Here is an 18548-nt window from a genome sequence, read left to right as displayed (position 1 = left end):
TTATACTGACTAAAATTGACACAAAAAATGTTTGGGTTTGTGTGATTCTTCTTTAAGGTACATTGAACGTACTATGTACAGCTTTCTGAGTGTTACGTTAACACCGCATGAGCTGGAATTGTTGCTTTTTGCGTGTATGACAAACATAGTTGTTTTGGCGAGTTTATGGGTGCATGCCCATAAACAATAACTGAAATGAGTTTTAATGAAATTTCCCACAGTCTTCAACGCTGGGTTCTCCATTGATGCGTACAATGGCATGACGTGGTTGTATGTAGATGTTACCTTAGAGTGGGCAGCACTTTTTGTAGCGGGTTTCAATCCATTTTTTGCTTAATTATATAGCTACAAAGATTGAGTTGTCGTATTACTCAGGACGCTTGGTGGAATGCAGTTGATACAAGCAATAATAAAATTGCGCAACACATGTGTGAGGCGTACCTATTACAATGAATCAAGAGTTATGAGAAGGAAAATGTTTAAATCAGAAATAGGTCAAATATGTTAATCTTGCAAATATTCAAATTAAAGGGATTAGAGGTAGAAGGGTTAAAGAGATCTGAAATTCAAAATTGATATACACATCGTGCGTGACTCTAAGAGATACAAATGTTGCCGATGATCTATAATTTTATAAACTTCCAAATTGGTAGAGATCGTCTGTGTACAGGGATGGCATCTCGCACTGAAAATATTTACAGTGCAGCTTATTTTCATATTAAAACTACGCACACTTGCACTTCCATCCCTCCGGTCGGTGAACAACGTTGACAACGAAACAATCCGAATTGATTTAAATATGGGAGCGTCAATAAATTTTCCACAGACACCACCTACTTTGAAAAATCATAACTCAAGAACGAAGCATCGTAGACATTATGTTTTTTTTTATGAAATCGTAAGCAAATTTTCTCAGCAATTAAAAAAAATACAATACGAAAATTGTTTTCCACAAAATTTTCCACTGTTGAGGAAAATCGGTTGGAAAAGTCGGAAAACTATTTTCGAAGTCCGGAAAAATCCTAAGAAAATATTTTTCGAAGGGAATTACATAAGCTATATTCGGTCAAGTTTTCAAGATGTGGTTTTTCTCCGTTCATGAGTTTTGACCAATTTTGTGCAAATTTTTAATCAAGAAGGTCGAAAATCAACCAACATCTGGACCATTTCTAGAACGGATCGAACGGAAGGTCCGATTTTGGTCGTCTTAGTTTTGATCTGTTAGTTTTCACCCAAGGCATAAAACATGGAAAAAATATAGTTTTTGAAAATCGATCTTCCATACCGGGGACCGGGGATTTGGTCTTGGCTAGAAACTTAAAACCTCAAAAAACGCAGTAGGCAAGACAAAGTTTACCGGGTACAGCTAGTTTTTTTATAAATTCTACATGTTTTTACTCAAATTTCACCTTTTTGCTAATCATCAATAGTTTTCACTGATCCTTGACATGCAATGTATTACTACCCATCATAGTTTGTTGAAGTTTTGATGCAAGAGCTATTCTGAGGCCTCCAAAGTACTCCGAAGTTTGTGCCACAAATCCAACATCCTATACCAAATTTTATACACGATGAATCCTCACAGAACATAGTCTACGGTACTCAGAAAGCCTCAAAGCACTCCTAGAATATTCATGCTACATGAATTGGGTGATCTAGGTCATCCAAATTACTCTGGAGTTCATTTTCTTAAGATCTACAACATCTACCATCATTTGTGTTCACCCTGTTCATGAAATTTAGTCACACTAATGTCCATTAGATCTCGCAATGCAACGAGCAACTCGATATTGTGGTAGTTGGATATTCCGAGAAATACAAATGGCCTCCAAAACACTTTGAAGTTTGGGTTACTATATCTACATACTGTATCATGTTTTAATTGTAAAGAAAATATTCGTGGGATGTAGTCTATACTGCTGATGGAGCCTCAGTGTACAACTATAATGCTTTTGGTACATACATGGGGTATTCCAGGCTTTCCAAACTATTTGGAATTAGGACCTTCAAGTTCTACAGGCTCTACTCTAGTTTCTGTTCACTCTATCGGCATAATTTTTTCACGATTGTGTCTGTTGCACCTCATAATATAGCGAGTATCTCTATGTGTTGCTATTTGGGTGTCCACTGGTATTCAAATAGACCCAATGTATTTTGAAGTATGAGTCGCAATATCTGTAAATCTTATGATATTTTTATTGTAGCGAATGCTCGTGGAATATAATATGTGCTAATCTTAGAGCCTCAGAGTGCAATTCTGATAACTTAGCGACATTTTCTTGGTGATCTAGGTCATCCAAATTATTCTGGAATTAAGACCTTCAAGCTCCACAAGCTCTGTTGAATCTCTTTACTTTATCGGTGTAGCTTCTCCAAAAAAATCTTCAGGAATGCTTCCAAGACTTTCGCCAATAATTCCACAAATAATCTTTCCAGGTATTCCTCCAAGTATTCTTGAAAGAATTCTACCAGGAATTTTTCAAGAAGTTCCTCGAAAATTCTTCCAGGAGTTCCTCCAAGTATTGTACCAGAAATTCCTACAAGATTCCCTCAAGTAGTCATGAATTCCAGCCAGGAATTTCTTCAAGAATTTCTCCAAATTTTCCTCTAAAAATTCTGCCAAGAATTCCTCAAAGAATCCTTCTAGGTATTCTTCCAAAAATTTCTCCAGGAATTCCTCATAGACTTCTGCTTAGAAATTCTCCAAATATTCCTCCAAGAGTTTCTCCAGGAATTCCTCAAAGAATTTCTCCAGTAATCCGCAGGTTATCGTCCACAAATTCTTCCAAAAATTACTCCAGAGATTCATACTTTCAGGCATTTCTCCAGAAGTTCCAACAGGAATTCGTGAAGAATTTTTTCAAGGAATTCAAACAGAAAATACTTCAGGAAATCCTCCAGGAATTCCTCCATGGTTTTTTTAAGGAATTTCAAGAGTTCCTCCAGAAATTTCTTCATGAGTACCTCCAGGATCCTTCAGGAAACCTTTAGTAGTTCCACAAGAAAATACTCCTGAGATTACTCGAAGAATTCGTACGAGAATTCCTTCAGAGATATCCTCAGAAATTCCACCAGAAGTTCTTCCAGGAATTACGGCAAAATTCCTCCCAATATTACAGGGGATGGCCAAAATGTTTGGGATAGGCAACTTTTTTTTTCTCTCACAAAAAGGTCAACATGCTATAACTTTTGATAGAGTGCATCAAAAAATCTCAAATTTTGACTGTTCGTCAACCTACTATATTTGCATCATTGGTACAAATTTGAGCTCGATTGATTATTACTTCGCAAAGTTAGAACCGTTCGGGTAAACACTATTTTTAAGGCAACTCATTTTTAAGCTGTCATATCTCGGAAACCAGGAATTACTCCAGGAACTCTGTCAGGAATTCCTCGATAAATTCTTCCTGGAATTCCACCAGGAAGTTCTTCAGGAATTCCTCTTATAATATCTTCAGGAATTCCTCCAGGAATACCACCAATATTTCCTCAAAAAAATTCTCGAAGAATTCATCCAGGAATTCCTCCAAGACATCTTCCTAGAATTCTTCCAAAAATTCTTCCAAGAATTCTTCAAGGAATTCCTCCAAAAAAACCTACAGGACCTTTCCCTAGAATTCAACAAGGGTCCTTCTATGACTTCTGCCAAGAATCCCTTCAGGAATTTCTCCACAAATACCTCCAAGGATTTTTTAAAGAAATTCCTTCAAGAATTCATCCAAAAAACCTACCACCATTTTCTTCATGAATATCTTCAAGATTTTTTAGGAAACCTTCAGATATTCCTCAAGAAAATACTCCAGGGACAACAACAGGTATTCCTCCGAGGAACTGCTCCGAGACTTCTCCAGAATCTTCTCCAAAAATTCCTCCAGGAAGTTTTCCAAGAATTTCTTCAGTTATTTCTAAAAAACTTCTGCTAAAAATTTCTCCAAGAATCCGTCTAGGATTTCTTGCAGGAATTCCGACAGTAACACTGTTAAGAATTTCTCCAAAACCTGCTCCAATGCTTCTGTCAAAAATCCCTCCAAGAATCCCTCCATGAATTTGGGCAGGGATTCCTATATAAATTACTCTAGGAATACCTCTAGGGATTTTTCAATAAATACCTTCAGGAGTTCTTCCAGGAAATCCTTGTGAAATTCCTCCAGAAATGCCTACAGGAAATTCCCCAGGGAATGCCCATCAGGAAATCATCCAAGAACTCCTCCAGGAATTCCTCTAACAATCCAGAATTCCTACCTGGAGAAATTTGCTGGAGGATTTTTTGGAGAAATTCTTAGAGAAATTCATGATGGGTTTTTGGGAGAAATTCTGGAAAGAAGTCTCGGAGCAGTTCCTGGAGAATTACCTGAAAGAATTCTCGGAGGAATCCCTGGGATGGAAAAAATCCTTTGGATATATTCCTGGCGAAATACCTGAAGGGATTCTTGGCAATAAACTTAAAGGGACCCCTGGTGAAATTCTTGGGGAAAGCCCTGTAGGATTTTTTAGAGGAATTCCTGGAGGGATTCTTTGAATAATTCTAGGCAGATGTCATGGAGGAATTCCTGGATGAATTCTCGGATATATTTCTTGGGGAATTCTTGGAGGACTTCCTCGTGGAGTTCCAAGAAGAATTTTTTAAGGAATACCTGAAAGAGTTCCTGGAGGAATTCCTGGAGTAATTGCCTTGAGTTTCTTGAGGATTTTTTGGCGTTATTTGTCAACAGTTTTCGGAGGTATTTCTGTGGAAACCCCTGAAGGAATTCTCGAACGAATTCTTAGATCTATCTGAGGAGTTTTTTTTTTAGGAATTACTAAAGGTTTTCTGAAGGAGCCTAGGGGTGTTCATGGAAGAATTTGTTGAGGAATTTTTGAGAAACTTTCCAAAAGAAATCCCTTGAAGACTTCTACGAAGAATTCCTGAAGCAATTTCTGGACAATTTTCTGAAGTAATTTTTGTTGGAATTTCTAAAAAAAATGTTCATGAATTCCTGGAGGAATTTCTGGAGAAATGCCTGAGAATAATCTCGGATAAACTCTTGGAGTAATTTATGAAAGAATTTTTGGACGATTTCCCGGCCGTTTCGGGAGAAATTCTTTGGGGATTTTCTAGAGAAATCCATTAAGAGCTTCTTGAAAAAAAAAACCATATAGGAATTCTTGGAGGAATTCCTGGAGAAATACTTGGAGGATTTCTTGAAACTCTTGGAGAATTTCTAAGCAGAAGTCTATAAGGAATTCCTGGAGAAATTGTTGGAGGAATACCTAGAGTGATTCTTTTGGGAATTCTTGGCAGAATGTTTAGAGTGATATCTGGAGAAATTCTTGAAGAAATTCCTGGTGGAATTCTTGAAGGAATTGATGGAGAAATACCTTGAGGGATTCTCGCAGGAGTTTCTGGTAGAATACTTGGAGGAACTCCTGGAAGAATTTTCGAGGAATTTCTTGAAAAGTTCCTGGAAAAATTCTTCCAGGATTTCTTGGAGGAAAATTATTTGAGGAATGCTTGTCGAAAGTCTTGGAAGAATTCCTGAAGGATTTTTTGGAGGAGCTACACCGATAAAGTAAAGAGATTCAGTAGAGCTTGTGGAGTTGAAGGTCTTTATTCCAGAATAATTTGAATGACCTAGATCATCAGAATTGCACTCCGAGGCTCTAAGAGTAGCGCAGATTATATTCCACGAGCATTCGATACAATAAATACATCATAAGATTTACAGATATTGCGACTCATACTTCAAAATACACTGGGTCTATTTGAATAGCAGTGGACATCCAAATAGCAACACATAGAGATACTCGCAATGTTATGAGGTGCAACAGAGACACAATCGTGTAAAAATTATGCCGATAGAGTGAACAGAAAAAAGAGTAGAGTCTGTAGAACTTGAAGCTCCTAATTCCAAATAGTTTGGAAAGCCTGCAATACCCCATGTATGTACCAAAAACATTATAGTTGTGCACTGAGGCTCCATCAGCAGTATAGACTACATCCCACGAATATTTTTTTTACAATTAAATCATACAGTATGTAGATATAGTAACCCAAACTACAAAGTGTTTTGGAGGCCATTTGTATTTCACGGAATGTCCAACTACCACAACACAATATCGAGTTGCTCGTAGCATTGCGAGGTCTAATGGACATCAACGTGACTAAATTTCATAAACAGGGTGAACTCAAATGATTGATTTGTGGATCTTAGGAAAATGGATTGCAGAGTATCTTGGATGACCTAGATCACCCAATTCATTTAGCATGAATATTCTAGGAGTGCTTTGAGGCTTTCTTAGTACCGTAGACTATGGTCTGTAAAGATTCATCGTGTATAAAATTTGGTGTAGGGTGTTGGATTTGTGGCATAAACTTCGGAGTACTTTGGAGGCCTTAGAATATCTCTGGGATCAAAACTTCAACACACTATGATGGGTAGTAATACATTGGATGTCAAGGATCAGTGAAAACTATTAGCGGTGCGATTAGTGATTAGCAAAAAGATGAAATTTGAGTAAAAAATTTAAGTCGAATTTATAAAAAAAATACAAAAAAGTCACGTATTTTCGGCTACCTGCAAAAGGGGGGAGGGTGCAAAAGGGGCAGGTACCATGCATTTCTTAGCACTAACTATTCCCCTTGGGGTAAAATATTTAAAAACAAAGTAGATATTGCATTTCTGCCAAAAGTAGATCGTCCCGGGTGTTTACGGGTTAAGGAAGGAATTTAAAGATCATTAAATAACCCTTTGAGGGTCATTTTTCTCATCTTATTTTTAGTTTAAATAATTGTTTTTGGCAAATAAAAATCAACGTCTTGTAGATCGATTTCATCCGAAATCACGAGTACTGTTTGGAATTATCTGGCACAAATATTGATTCTTACCTTTTTTGAAACAGGTTTGTTTGAACATGTAGCAGGTTTTTCCAGTAGAAACTTTACACAAATAAATAAAAAGGATCAGAGTTCACAAAATATCAATTTTAAAGTGAAATTATCAATCCGAGTAATAAAAAATGTAAGTATGTACCATTCCAGATTGCATTTGTGTCTCTTTGCTACATCACTGCAGACTACAGTAATCCAATCTGGCATGAGATGTCTGTACCACGCGACTAATCATTTCGTTGACGTACGAACAAGCATCTGGAAGCAGGAACCAAAAATGCATTCGTCATTTCCAAGCACGCGGACATGCAGTTGCCTTGACAAATTACCTACTCAAAATCGTCCAAGATATGGACTTTCGGACGTTTAGTCATCACTTGTAGGTTAGGAACGCTTGTTCGGTAGCATGCCGGTGGTGCGGTGTGCAATCAACTGTTCCGCAAAGAAAGAAGGATATATGTTTACACTAAACCGTCACTTGGTGGGCATTAATTTACATAAACAAGGTCAACTTTGCTGACGATGGCACGCACCGTGTTGAAGCCACGCGTGACCACTTGACATCATGGTTGCACGATGCAAATAAATCATTTTTACGCTCTACCATCAATCTTTCTCCGTGATGATCTTACCGAATGGAGATATTGTAACAGAACTGTGATATGTGGATCGTTCATAAATTAGATCAGCTTAATTTAATATCAATGGGTAATGAACAGCCCCGTGCTCATATGTCGTTTCTTCGGATGTTTAAAAAACTAGTTGTCACTACTATTCATAACGCTACATTTACAAGAAATATTTATTCTCACGGGGAGAATAGAATCCCATTGGGTCTAAAGCCAATATTATTCTTCGAAATTTATTAAAAACAAGCAGCTCATTTTTGTGCACGGTTCATGGGAACGAAAAACAGCTACAGGTTGGTAAACACGAGCCATCACAGAATTGTTAGGAAATTTGGAACTTGTTTATTATTCACTCTACTCTTCGGCGTCATTCATCGTGGTGCAAGTTACCCCACACATGGAGTAACTTGCAGCAATTTTGTACACTCCCGATCAAAAGTTTGGGGTCATTCCCTCAAAAACATGGTATTTTGCCAAGCCCATATCTCAATTTGCATCTGACTTTGAAAATAAGGTGTCATTCAATATTGTCAGTTGGACATGATTGAGCCGACAAATTGTTGAATGAAAAATATTACTTTTCAGCAGATTTTTTATATTTTTATTTATTATTATTATTTATTATTTTTATTATTGTATGAGGGACTCACATAGCAGTGCATCTAATACCGAGGAACAGCTTATTATAGAAGCTGAACATGAGAATATGGTAAATGAAAAAATTGTGCTACTAGACCTGTTCTTCAAGAAAGTCACGGAAAAAACGCTCTTTTCCGAATATTTAAGGTAAATGTTACGGACTACCTTCGAAAAATGCAAATGATATTCACCGTGAATATCAATTGACATTTTTCGAAGGTAGCCCGTGACATTATGACCCCATTCCATCCACTACGGTAGCGGGGTGAGCGTCAGCTAATGCATGAAGAAGGTTAACTTTATTCACAATCACAGATCACTTTGTGATCTTCAGCAATGTTCATTTCAGCACACTTTAGGCTATATTTTATTATCATTGGTATTGACGCGCTTATCTTTTATTAGAGTCCTGCGGCGGTCGTACGCTCGCAAGGCATACCGCCGCATGACAGTCGCAAGGCAAAACAAAAGAAAAAGTGTTCCCGCCAAAAACAAAAGCACGTGGGTTTCGCGAAGTGACAGATGTTTTTGAATGTATTTGTGACGAACGGCAAGAATAGCTCAGTGGAATGAGTGTTCTTGCTGTCAAACCACATATAGTGGAATTATACACTTTTAAATCTGGTGACGCTGTTATGATTAGTGACTGTCGCGCTGATATCAGAAGCCAGAGGCAGATAATCGCCATATTCTGATTTTTCTTGAGAGGCATAATAACACGATTCATGTAAAATTTGACCTTCCTACGAGAAAAATGCAGAAAATGTAAATTTTCCATTCAAATTTCAATCGCAATGAGAAGAGTGAGGGCTCAACCAGCCGCACCCAAATTGTGAGCAGTAATTTTAGAAGCATAAGGAGATTGAAGATTGAAAAACTGTATAAGGTGTTGATGCGATTAAATTATATAATTTCCATAAAACGTTGATCCATCCTACTATACATTTACACCGCAGGAATCTGAAATGGTGTGATTTGAAGAGCTCGCTTTGATCACGATTTTGTTCTCTTGCATATATGAAGACTTTGATCATTTCTTCACTTATAATCTTACCCAACGTTTACATGCTATCAAAAAAGCCACAATTTGATTTATCGCTTTGACATCTATTTTGTTCACATTAATTATTCCGCTATTTGAAGCTTGCATGGGTTTTGTTAAATTTTACGTTTGACCACTTCCGGTGGGACACCTGGAACCGATTCCGGTTGTCTCAAATATGGTCTTAGACTATGTTTTTGTCAAATGTTCATCGGGATACCTGAAAAGCCGAAAATTAATGTGATCTGAGGCTATTTTCTTGCTAACCGTTCGGCATTTTTTTTGAAAAAGCCGCGATTTTATGTATCGAATGCATGATTTTAGTTCACTTCTATTAAATCACTTCCAAAGGAACACCCGCAACCGATTCCGAAATACTATTACAAGTTCTAGATGTGGCCTGAGACTATTTTCTTGTTGACCGTTCATCAGATTATCAAAAACGCCGCTATGGCTTAGTTCCCTTCTATATTTTACCATTTCCGACGCGTTACTCGTCTTGTCACCAATTCTGGAACACTACCGGTTCTCCCAAATATGGTCTGAGATTATTTGTTGGTTACCCGTTTATCTTGTTACTGAATAAGTCATTGATATGCGGCATGTATTGGTTCTCTTTTACATTTGACCATTTCTGGCGGGACGCCGGCAATTGGTTCTGTAACACACTGATATGGCTTGCATCTATTTTCTTGCAACTTTTCATCATGTTATCTAAAAAGCCGTGATTTGAGGTATCGCATGCATGGGTTTGGTGTCACTCCGGCCCGGAACCGGTTGCGGAACACTACCGATAGTCTCTTAAATAGTCTGAGCCTATTTGCTTGCTAATTTATTAGGTTATCAAAAAAGTCATGGGGTTAGTTCAATTTAATATTTAGCCGCTTTCGGAGGGAAACCCGGAACTACTTTCGGCACTACTGACAGTCCATAATGTGGTCTTAGCCTACTTCCTCAATAACTGATCATCAAGTTGTCGAAAAAGCCGTGATTTGATGTGCCGCATGCAAAAGTTTTGTCAACTTTTATATACGGCCACTTCCGGCGGAACACCCGGAACCGGTTCTGAAACACAACCGGTTCAGATATGGTCTGAGGCTCTTTTCTTGCTAACTGCTCATCAGGTTATCGAAAATGCCGCAGTTTGATACAGGGGTTACTCAAAATAACTGGGACAGGTAAAATTTTCACTTTTCAAAAAATGTTCAATTCGCCGTAACTTTTCGAAAAGTGCATCAAATATTCTCAAATTTTTACTGTAAGTTTATCAACTAGTTCTTTTAAATTACATCCCCTAAACCATCGTATTTATTCAATCTTTCTATCTTACCTGATAGAAGGATGTTGAAATATCCTAAATGTCATTTCGAATTGTCAAAAAATCGCACCGCAGTGCCACACTGAGCGCGCAAAGAGAATTTCACCCGGGTGAATTCACTCCAGTGAATTTCTCTTTGCACGCTCAGTGTGGCGCTCAGTTTGAAATGACATTTAGGATATTCAAACATTCTTCTATCAGGTAAAATAGGAAGATTGGATAAATACGATGGTTTTGGTGGTGTAAATCAAAAGAGCAGAATTTTCATGCGTTCAGTGCGGACAAGCCTGAGTGGTATGCCTGCTGTATTAGGATGCAAGATCTAGTCGTAATCTATCATCTATGGAAAGAAACTTAGAGGATGAGCAAGAGTTTAATGCATAATAACCAAAAATTGGGCCAAAACTATCAATGTCGCTTACGTCACTTTGCAGAATTACGGCAGCACATACACACACACATACACACATACTCACACAAACAGACATCACAAGTCGGACCCCAGCCAGGGTTCCCGGAAAGCTGGGAAGGGTGGGCCTGAAAAGGCCGGCCCGTCCCGGAATGATGGGAACAAGGGGTTGCGACCAATGGTGGGCCCTCAGCAGCCACAGAGCAGGGCGATCCAAGGAGAGGACCCTCCTTGGACAAAGGTAGAGCGGAAGAGGAAGAAGAAGGTGAATCCGCAGGCAGAAGTGCAGGTCGCCAAGCCAAGGCGTAGGAAGGCAGATGCCAGGCGCGAAAAAGGCGACGCTATCGTCATCAAGACCGAACAGTCGAAATACTCGGACGTCTTGAAGGCGATGAGGTGCGACGCCAAGCTTGAGGGTCTTGGAGCCGACGTACGCAGTATCAGGCGTACTCGTACGGGCGAAATGATCATGGAGCTTAAGCGCGAGAAGGATCACAAGGGCGCCGCCTACAAGAGGCTGGCAGAAGAAGTCCTTGGTGATGGAGTGGAGGTGAGGGCTCTTACGCATGAGGCGACTCTGAAGGTCAAAGACCTAGACGAGATCACCGAAGCGGAAGAGCTCGTCACGGCACTGCGGCAACAGTGCGATGTTCAGGTGGCCGCCACAGCCGTCAGGCTGCGGAAGGGGCCAGCAGGGACACAGACAGCTCTGGTTCAGCTACCTGTGGCGGACGTTAAAAAGTCCGTTAAAGTAGGGTGGATAAAGGTGGGCTGGTGCGTATGTCCTTTGACATTCCACGAGCCACCAGAGGTTTGCTTTAGGTGTCTGGAACCAGGACACAAGTCGTGGGACTGTAAAGGCCCTGACAGGCGCAAACTGTGTCGGCGATGCGGCGCTGAAGGTCATAAGGCCCAAAGCTGCACGAGTCCACCCATCTGTATGATCTGCACCGGGAAATCCTCGAACAACAGACATACAACGGGTGGTCCAAGGTGCCCGGCCTTCAAGAAAGCCGCAGTGAATAACAAATCACAGTGCAGGTAACGCAGCTGAACCTGAACCACTGTGATGCGGCTCAGCAACTGCTTTGTCAGGCGGTTTCTGAGTGGGAGACGGATATCGCCATCATTTCGGACCCATACCGAGTACCCGCTGGCAACGGCAACTGGGTCTCGGATGGGACCAGGAAAATAGCGGCGATATGGACGACGGGTAAATACCCCGTTCAGGAGTTGGTGTCTACTACCTATGAGGGCTTCGTGGTCGCCAAAGTAAACGGGGTCTTCTTCTGTAGCTGCTAAGGACTGTTCATTAAAGAAAGTGGACATATGTTTTTCAATAGAAAATATGTATTTTCGAACAAATCCATAAGTTTATTTTTTTATAAATGATAATTAACATACATGTGGCCAAATTCACGTGAGTTTGAACATTTACTTCGCTTTTCGGAAGAACGCTCGGACTTTCCTCTTGATACCTCTCATTAGATTTTGCACAACTTTCTCCGTAGCTTTTCATTGTGCCGCAGGCCAATTTTTTTTGAATCAATCAACAGAGCTTGCTTCTCTTCCATCTTTCTTAAGATGCCGCTTAATTATTGTCCAGTATCCTTCCACAGGACGCTGTTCAGAGAAGTTTTGTGGATTTTGCCATTTTTCGACAAAATCGACTTTTTCCGTCTTGAGCATCTCTAGTGTAGAAGAAGATTAATAAGCGGATGCCTGATCCGCCTAAAACAAAAGAGGATCCGTATGTTTTCGGTAGATAAGTAGAAGTCGATTTTTGATGCATTCCTTTCTGTTATTTTCAGCGTTGATTGTTTCCGTTGTGAAATACGAAGAACTCTTTAAGTAACATGAACAATTGGCTTGCCACACTAAAAACTTTTCCCAAATTTTTCAGTTCTGATGTACCCTACATCATCCGGCACATCTGTCCCCTGCTTAGCGTTAAAAAAATTGCGGCCCCGGAAGTGTATTAGTAAGTCAATTCTCGAAACGACAACTTTTTGGAACCCCATTTGTGCAGAATTAATCTGCTAGTCGCAAAGCTAATACGACCTATCGCTCGAAATTTCTTACTTTTTCCGTTTTCTTTGAATGTGTTGCCGAAGTGAACAATGTTTTTACACACTGAGCAAAAATTCACAATTTTTTGTTTAGTTTTAACTCTAAACTATTGGTAAACAGATGTCCACTTTCTTTAATGAACAGTCCTTATGCGCCTCCGCGGTGGCCGATCGAGCGGTTCACGCAAATGCTGGACCGCCTAACGACCGTGCTAACAGGGCGAAGGCCGGTGGTAATAGCGGGTGACTTCAATGCCTGGGCTGTGGAATGGGGAAGCCGTTTCACAAACCAGCGGGGTCAGATCCTGCTAGAAACACTGGCCATCTTAGATGTCGACTTGGCTAACGTCGGTACCAAGAGTACCTATAGTCGAAACGGAGCGGAGTCAATTATTGACGTGACCTTTTGTAGTCCTGGCCTAACAAGTAGTTCGAACTGGAGAGTAGATGATGGCTACACTCACAGCGACCACCTGGCGGTTCGCTACAGTATCGACTACAACAACAGCAGGCAGCGGATAGAAGAAGAGGCGACTAGGCCAAGGCCAAGCCCTCGTAGGTGGAAGACATCTTACTTCGACGAAGAGGTATTTAGGGAAGCGCTCCGCCGTGAGCGAAACTTACTCGGTTTAGACGGCGACGAGCTGGTAGCGGTGCTCTCACGTGCGTGTGATGCGACCATGCCTAGGCGAGTCCACCCTAGAAATGGGAGGCCACCGGCTTACTGGTGGACCAACGCGATTGCGGACCTGCGCCGCGCCTGCCTAAGGGCTAGGCGGCGGATGCAGCGAGCACGATCAGAGGAAGAGCGAAACGAACGGCGGGTGGTGTTCGCCGCTGCAAAAGCCGCGCTCAAGACCGAGATAAGAGCAAGCAAAAAGGCCTGCTTTGAGGGTCTCTGTCAGAGTGCCACGGTGCTCCATTTACCGTTATTATAAAATAAAATATACCATCGAAACCTGAAACGCCATTCTCTTTATTTATCTATCCTACACCTCTGGACAAATTTTCAAAATCATCGTTGGGCGAATTTTTGAGTTACGCCCTTTTAATGGGCCTAAACTCTAAAAAATCGAGTTTTCTTTAAAATAACACCACATTTCATAACAGAATCATGAATTAAAGGCATTAATAAGAGAATTATCATAGAAAACATTGAAATTTGGTAGTATGCATCCATATGAATATCAGTGGAGTGTATTTTGTATCAAAATTTGTCATTAAGTCAATAAACGGTAGAAGTTCTTAGGGCCTATAGAAAACAAACATTACATTGGTGTAACAAATTCAATTGAAAGTATATTGTATTGTGATTCCATATGTCAATATGTGCATATTACTCTCCGTCAAGGCGATAGTACTTACATGCTCAGCACCAACATTTCAAAAGGACGTAATTGATTTTCAACACAATTCATTCTCCCATAGCAGATCGACTTTCCCAGGACACCAACAACCACTATCGGAAAGAATTGCATTTCCTCCGTCCAGTAGTAATTGTACATTGCATCGGAGAGATAAAGGTTTGGTTTCGGCAAGCAGTTTCGCCATTTCGAAATGTTAGCATTGATATATCAGGAGCGTATACTCTCTATACAGCAAATCTGCCTTAAACACAATAGTCAAAATTTGTCCAAAATATTTAAAATAGCAAACACAAATTAGACAAAAAAATATGTATGTGTGCCACATATCTTCAGTTATAAGAATAGATATTCAAAATATCGAAAGGCCAAAAGAAAAAAGTCGGAACAGGCTTCAAATAATCAAACATAATATTCTGGGTAAAAAATATTTCTTCTTTTAAAATATGTAGGTAAGACCTTTTGTCCCTACTAATTCAACTTTTCTTCGACCTATTGTCTTTCATTTTTTATTTCTTTTTTGAAGCAACATTTGAAAAGGGCCCAACAGGCTTTATGCCTTTTTTCAAAATCGCTTCGAGGGCCTAACAGCAGCCCGCCCACGCAAATGAACACCATTATCCGAAATGTTTGCTCTATCTGTAAACTGTCTTAGTTTGTGTGAATAAGTTGATGGGGGCTCAGGAGCGGGCCCATATAGCCGAGGCGGTAAACGCACGGGTATTCAGCATGACCATGCTGAGGGTGACGGGTTCGATTCCCGGTCGGTCCAGGATCTTTTCGTAAAGGAAATTTCCTTGACTTCCTTGGGCATAGAGTATCTTCGTGCCTGCCACACGATATACACATGCAAAATGGTCATTGGCAGAGGAAGCTCTCAGTTAATAACTGTGGAAGTGCTCATAGAACACTAAGCTGAGAAGCAGGCTTTGTCCCAGTGAGGACGTTACGCCAAGAAGAGGAGAGGAGGGCTCAGGAGCGACGTGTAAAGTCATTGTTTACCATTGCTTGTATGCCCTTTTCAAACGTTGCTCCAGATTTGTACAATTCAATAACAAATTTTGAAAACGACGTATAATCAATGCTACACCATTGATATTACGTCATTTTCAAAATTTGTTACTGAATTTATCTTTTCAGCTTCAGCATTTCAGAAGGGCGTAACTGGTTGATGATACAGCTCCTTCTTCTATAGATGTAGATTGCATGTCACCCCTCTAATGTAAGCCATCGAAAGAGGAGCATTCTTTTTGTCTAGAAGTGCCACGCCACAGCTTTGAAGAAAGGTGTTGTTTTGGAAAAAAGTTACGCGTTCTTGAAATACTGAGGCTGAGAAGACAAAACGTAGAAATGCAAAAAAAAATCGAAGACAGTATTGCTCGTTTCGCCGTAGATTATCGCACAAAAATGTTCAAAATCGCTAATAGATCGTCGCCAGTACATCATATCGCGTTCGTGTCTTCTACAATAAATGCGGTAAATAGCTAATGATTGACCGCGCAGAAGACACCAAAATGATTAAATGAAACCGCGCATATCTATTTACATTTTTGCATAACTTTGCGCGATAATTTTTCTTGTAATGTATAGTACGTCGAAAAAAAATTAAGTTATTAGGGACAAAAGGTCTTACCTACATATTTCAAAAAAAGAAGAAAGAATTTTCATGCAGCATTTTATGTGTGATTATTTGAAGCCTGATTCGACTTTTTGTCTTTTGGCCTTTCAATGTTTTGGTTTCCTTTACTCTTAACTTAAGCCGTTTGGCGCACAGACATATTTCTTTTTGCCTAATTTGTGGCTGCAATAGAGTTAATAAACTATAGAGGACGAATGTCGCTGCTGTTCCCTTTGTTCTCGTTTGCAAACATGTCGGGTATCTATCTGTCAAACTGCATACTTTTTCGCTTTGACACATATAGCCCGGCCCATCTCCGTTAGCAAGAGATGTTTCGGCAGCGACGCCAGCGACATTTGTCCTCTATAGTTTATTAACTCTATTGTGGCTGCCCATATTTGACTATGAGCCATTTTACGAGACGTTTCTGATCAGCTGATCGCTCATTTCATGAATGAAAATTTGACAGGAGGTTGCGCCCAAGCCCGTGAGTGTTAATATCAATATCAACACTGTTGTCGTTTCGTAAAATAGGCTATTGTTTTTAGAGCAGATTTTCTGTGTGTGAAGTGCACGCTCTTCATATATCGGTGCTAACATTTCAAAATGGCGAAACTGCTTGCCGAAACCAAACCTTTATCTCTCCGTTGCAATGTACAACCGCTACTGGATGGAGGAAATGCAATTTTTTTCCGAAAGTGGTTGTTGGTGTCCTGGGAAAGATAAGATACGATCTACAGCTATGGGAGAAGATATTGTTTTAAATATCATCTACGTCCTTTTGAAATGTTGGTGCTGATATGCATGTGAATACTATCACTATGACGGAGAGCAATATGAACGCTTGGAATCACAATACAATATACAGTTTATTGATTTTATTACACCAATGTAATGTTTGCTTTCTATACGTCCTAAGAACTTCTACCGTATATTGAAGTAATGACAAATTTTGATACAAAATGCACTCCACCGATATTCATATGGATGCATACTACCAAATTTCAATGTTGTTCATGATAATTTCTGTTATTGATGCCTTTAATTCATGATTCTATTATGAAATGTGGTGTTATATTATAGAAAACTCGATTTTTTAGAGGTTAGGCCCTTTGAAAGGGCGTAACTCAAAATTTCGCCCAACGATGATTTTAAAAATTTGTCCAAAGGTGTAGGATAGATAAATAAAGAGAATGGCGTTCCAGGTTTCGATGGTATATTTTATTTTATAATAACGGTAAATGGAGCACCGTGAGTGCCAATACGAACCCGTGGGGTGACGCCTACAGGATCGTTATGGCCAAGACGAGAGGTGTGATGGCTCCTACAGAGCAATCTCCGGAGATGCTGGAGGGGATCATTGGAGGACTTTTTCCGCGTCATGATCCTAGTCCTTGGCCTCCTTTCGTAGGACAGCCGGGGACTGGGGCTGGCGATGAGGAAAAGGTCACCGATGTGGAACTTGCGGGGATAGCTAAGTCCCTTAGCGTAGGTAAGGCCCCAGGTCCGGACGGAGTTCCGAACCTGGCCTTAAAAGTAGCTATTGCAGAGGCTCCCGAGATGTTCAGGTCTGCTATGCAGAAATGCCTGGACGAGGGAGTTTTCCCAGAAGCTTGGAAGAGGCAGAGCCTGGTACTATTGCCAAAGGCGGGGAAACCACCCGGAGACCCGTCGGCATATAGACCAATATGCTTGATTGACACGGCGGGGAAGGTGCTCGAAAAGATCATCCTCAATAGAATGTTGCGGTTCATTGAGGGAGTAAATGGTCTTTCGAGCAACCAGTACGGCTTCCGGAAGGGGAGGTCCACCGTAGACGCTATCTTGTCGGTTACAAAAACCGCCGAGAAAGCACTCGAGCCTAAGAGGAGGGGAATTCGCTTTTGCGGGGTAGTGACTCTGGATGTAAGGAATGCATTTAATAGCGCCAGTTGGGCTGCTATTGCCGATGCGCTCCTACGTCTGGGGATACCGGAGTACTTGTACAAGATTCTCGGAAGCTACTTCCAGAATCGCGTACTAGTATACGACACAGAGGCGGGTCGGAAGTGCTTTCACATAACCTCAGGAGTCCCGCAAGGTTCCATCCTGGGTCTGGTGTTATGGAATGTCATGTACGACGAGGTGTTGAGGTTAGAGTACCCAGTGGGAGTGGTGATTGTCGGATTTGCCGACGATATTACGCTCGAAGTCTACGGTGAAACGATCGAGGAGGTAAAGTTGACTACCAACCACTCGATCAAGGTTGTGGAGGCGTGGATGCGGTCCAGGAAACTGGAGCTGGCTCACCACAAGACAGAGGTGACAGCGGTAATTCTTTCTGGCTTGCAGTCTTGTATGTTGGCTCACGAAACAATTATTTTTACTCCAACGTTTCGATCCCGGTTTGGATCTTCATCAGGGGATAAAAAATTATTCGTCACTGTCCATAAACTTTTAGCCTGTACTGTTGTCTGTGCATGTCGGCAAAAGTCGGTATGGTATTCTAGTACCGACTTTTCCCGACATGCACAGACAACAGTACAGGCTAAAAGTTTATGGACAGTGACGAATAATTTTTTATCCCCTGATGAAGATCCAAACCGGGATCGA

General features: G+C 40.6%; 1 protein-coding gene across 2 annotated transcripts in view; it reads right to left on the bottom strand.

Moving 5' to 3' along the window:
- Positions 1 to 18548, bottom strand: part of LOC134288239 (uncharacterized) — a 236664-nt gene that overhangs the window by 27792 nt on the left and 190324 nt on the right. The window lies entirely within an intron of this gene.

The sequence above is a fragment of the Aedes albopictus genome, chromosome 2, assembly GCF_035046485.1.
Source record: "Aedes albopictus strain Foshan chromosome 2, AalbF5, whole genome shotgun sequence".
NCBI classification, from domain to species: domain Eukaryota; kingdom Metazoa; phylum Arthropoda; class Insecta; order Diptera; family Culicidae; genus Aedes; species Aedes albopictus.
This window is presented reverse-complemented; position numbering and strand designations above follow the sequence as displayed.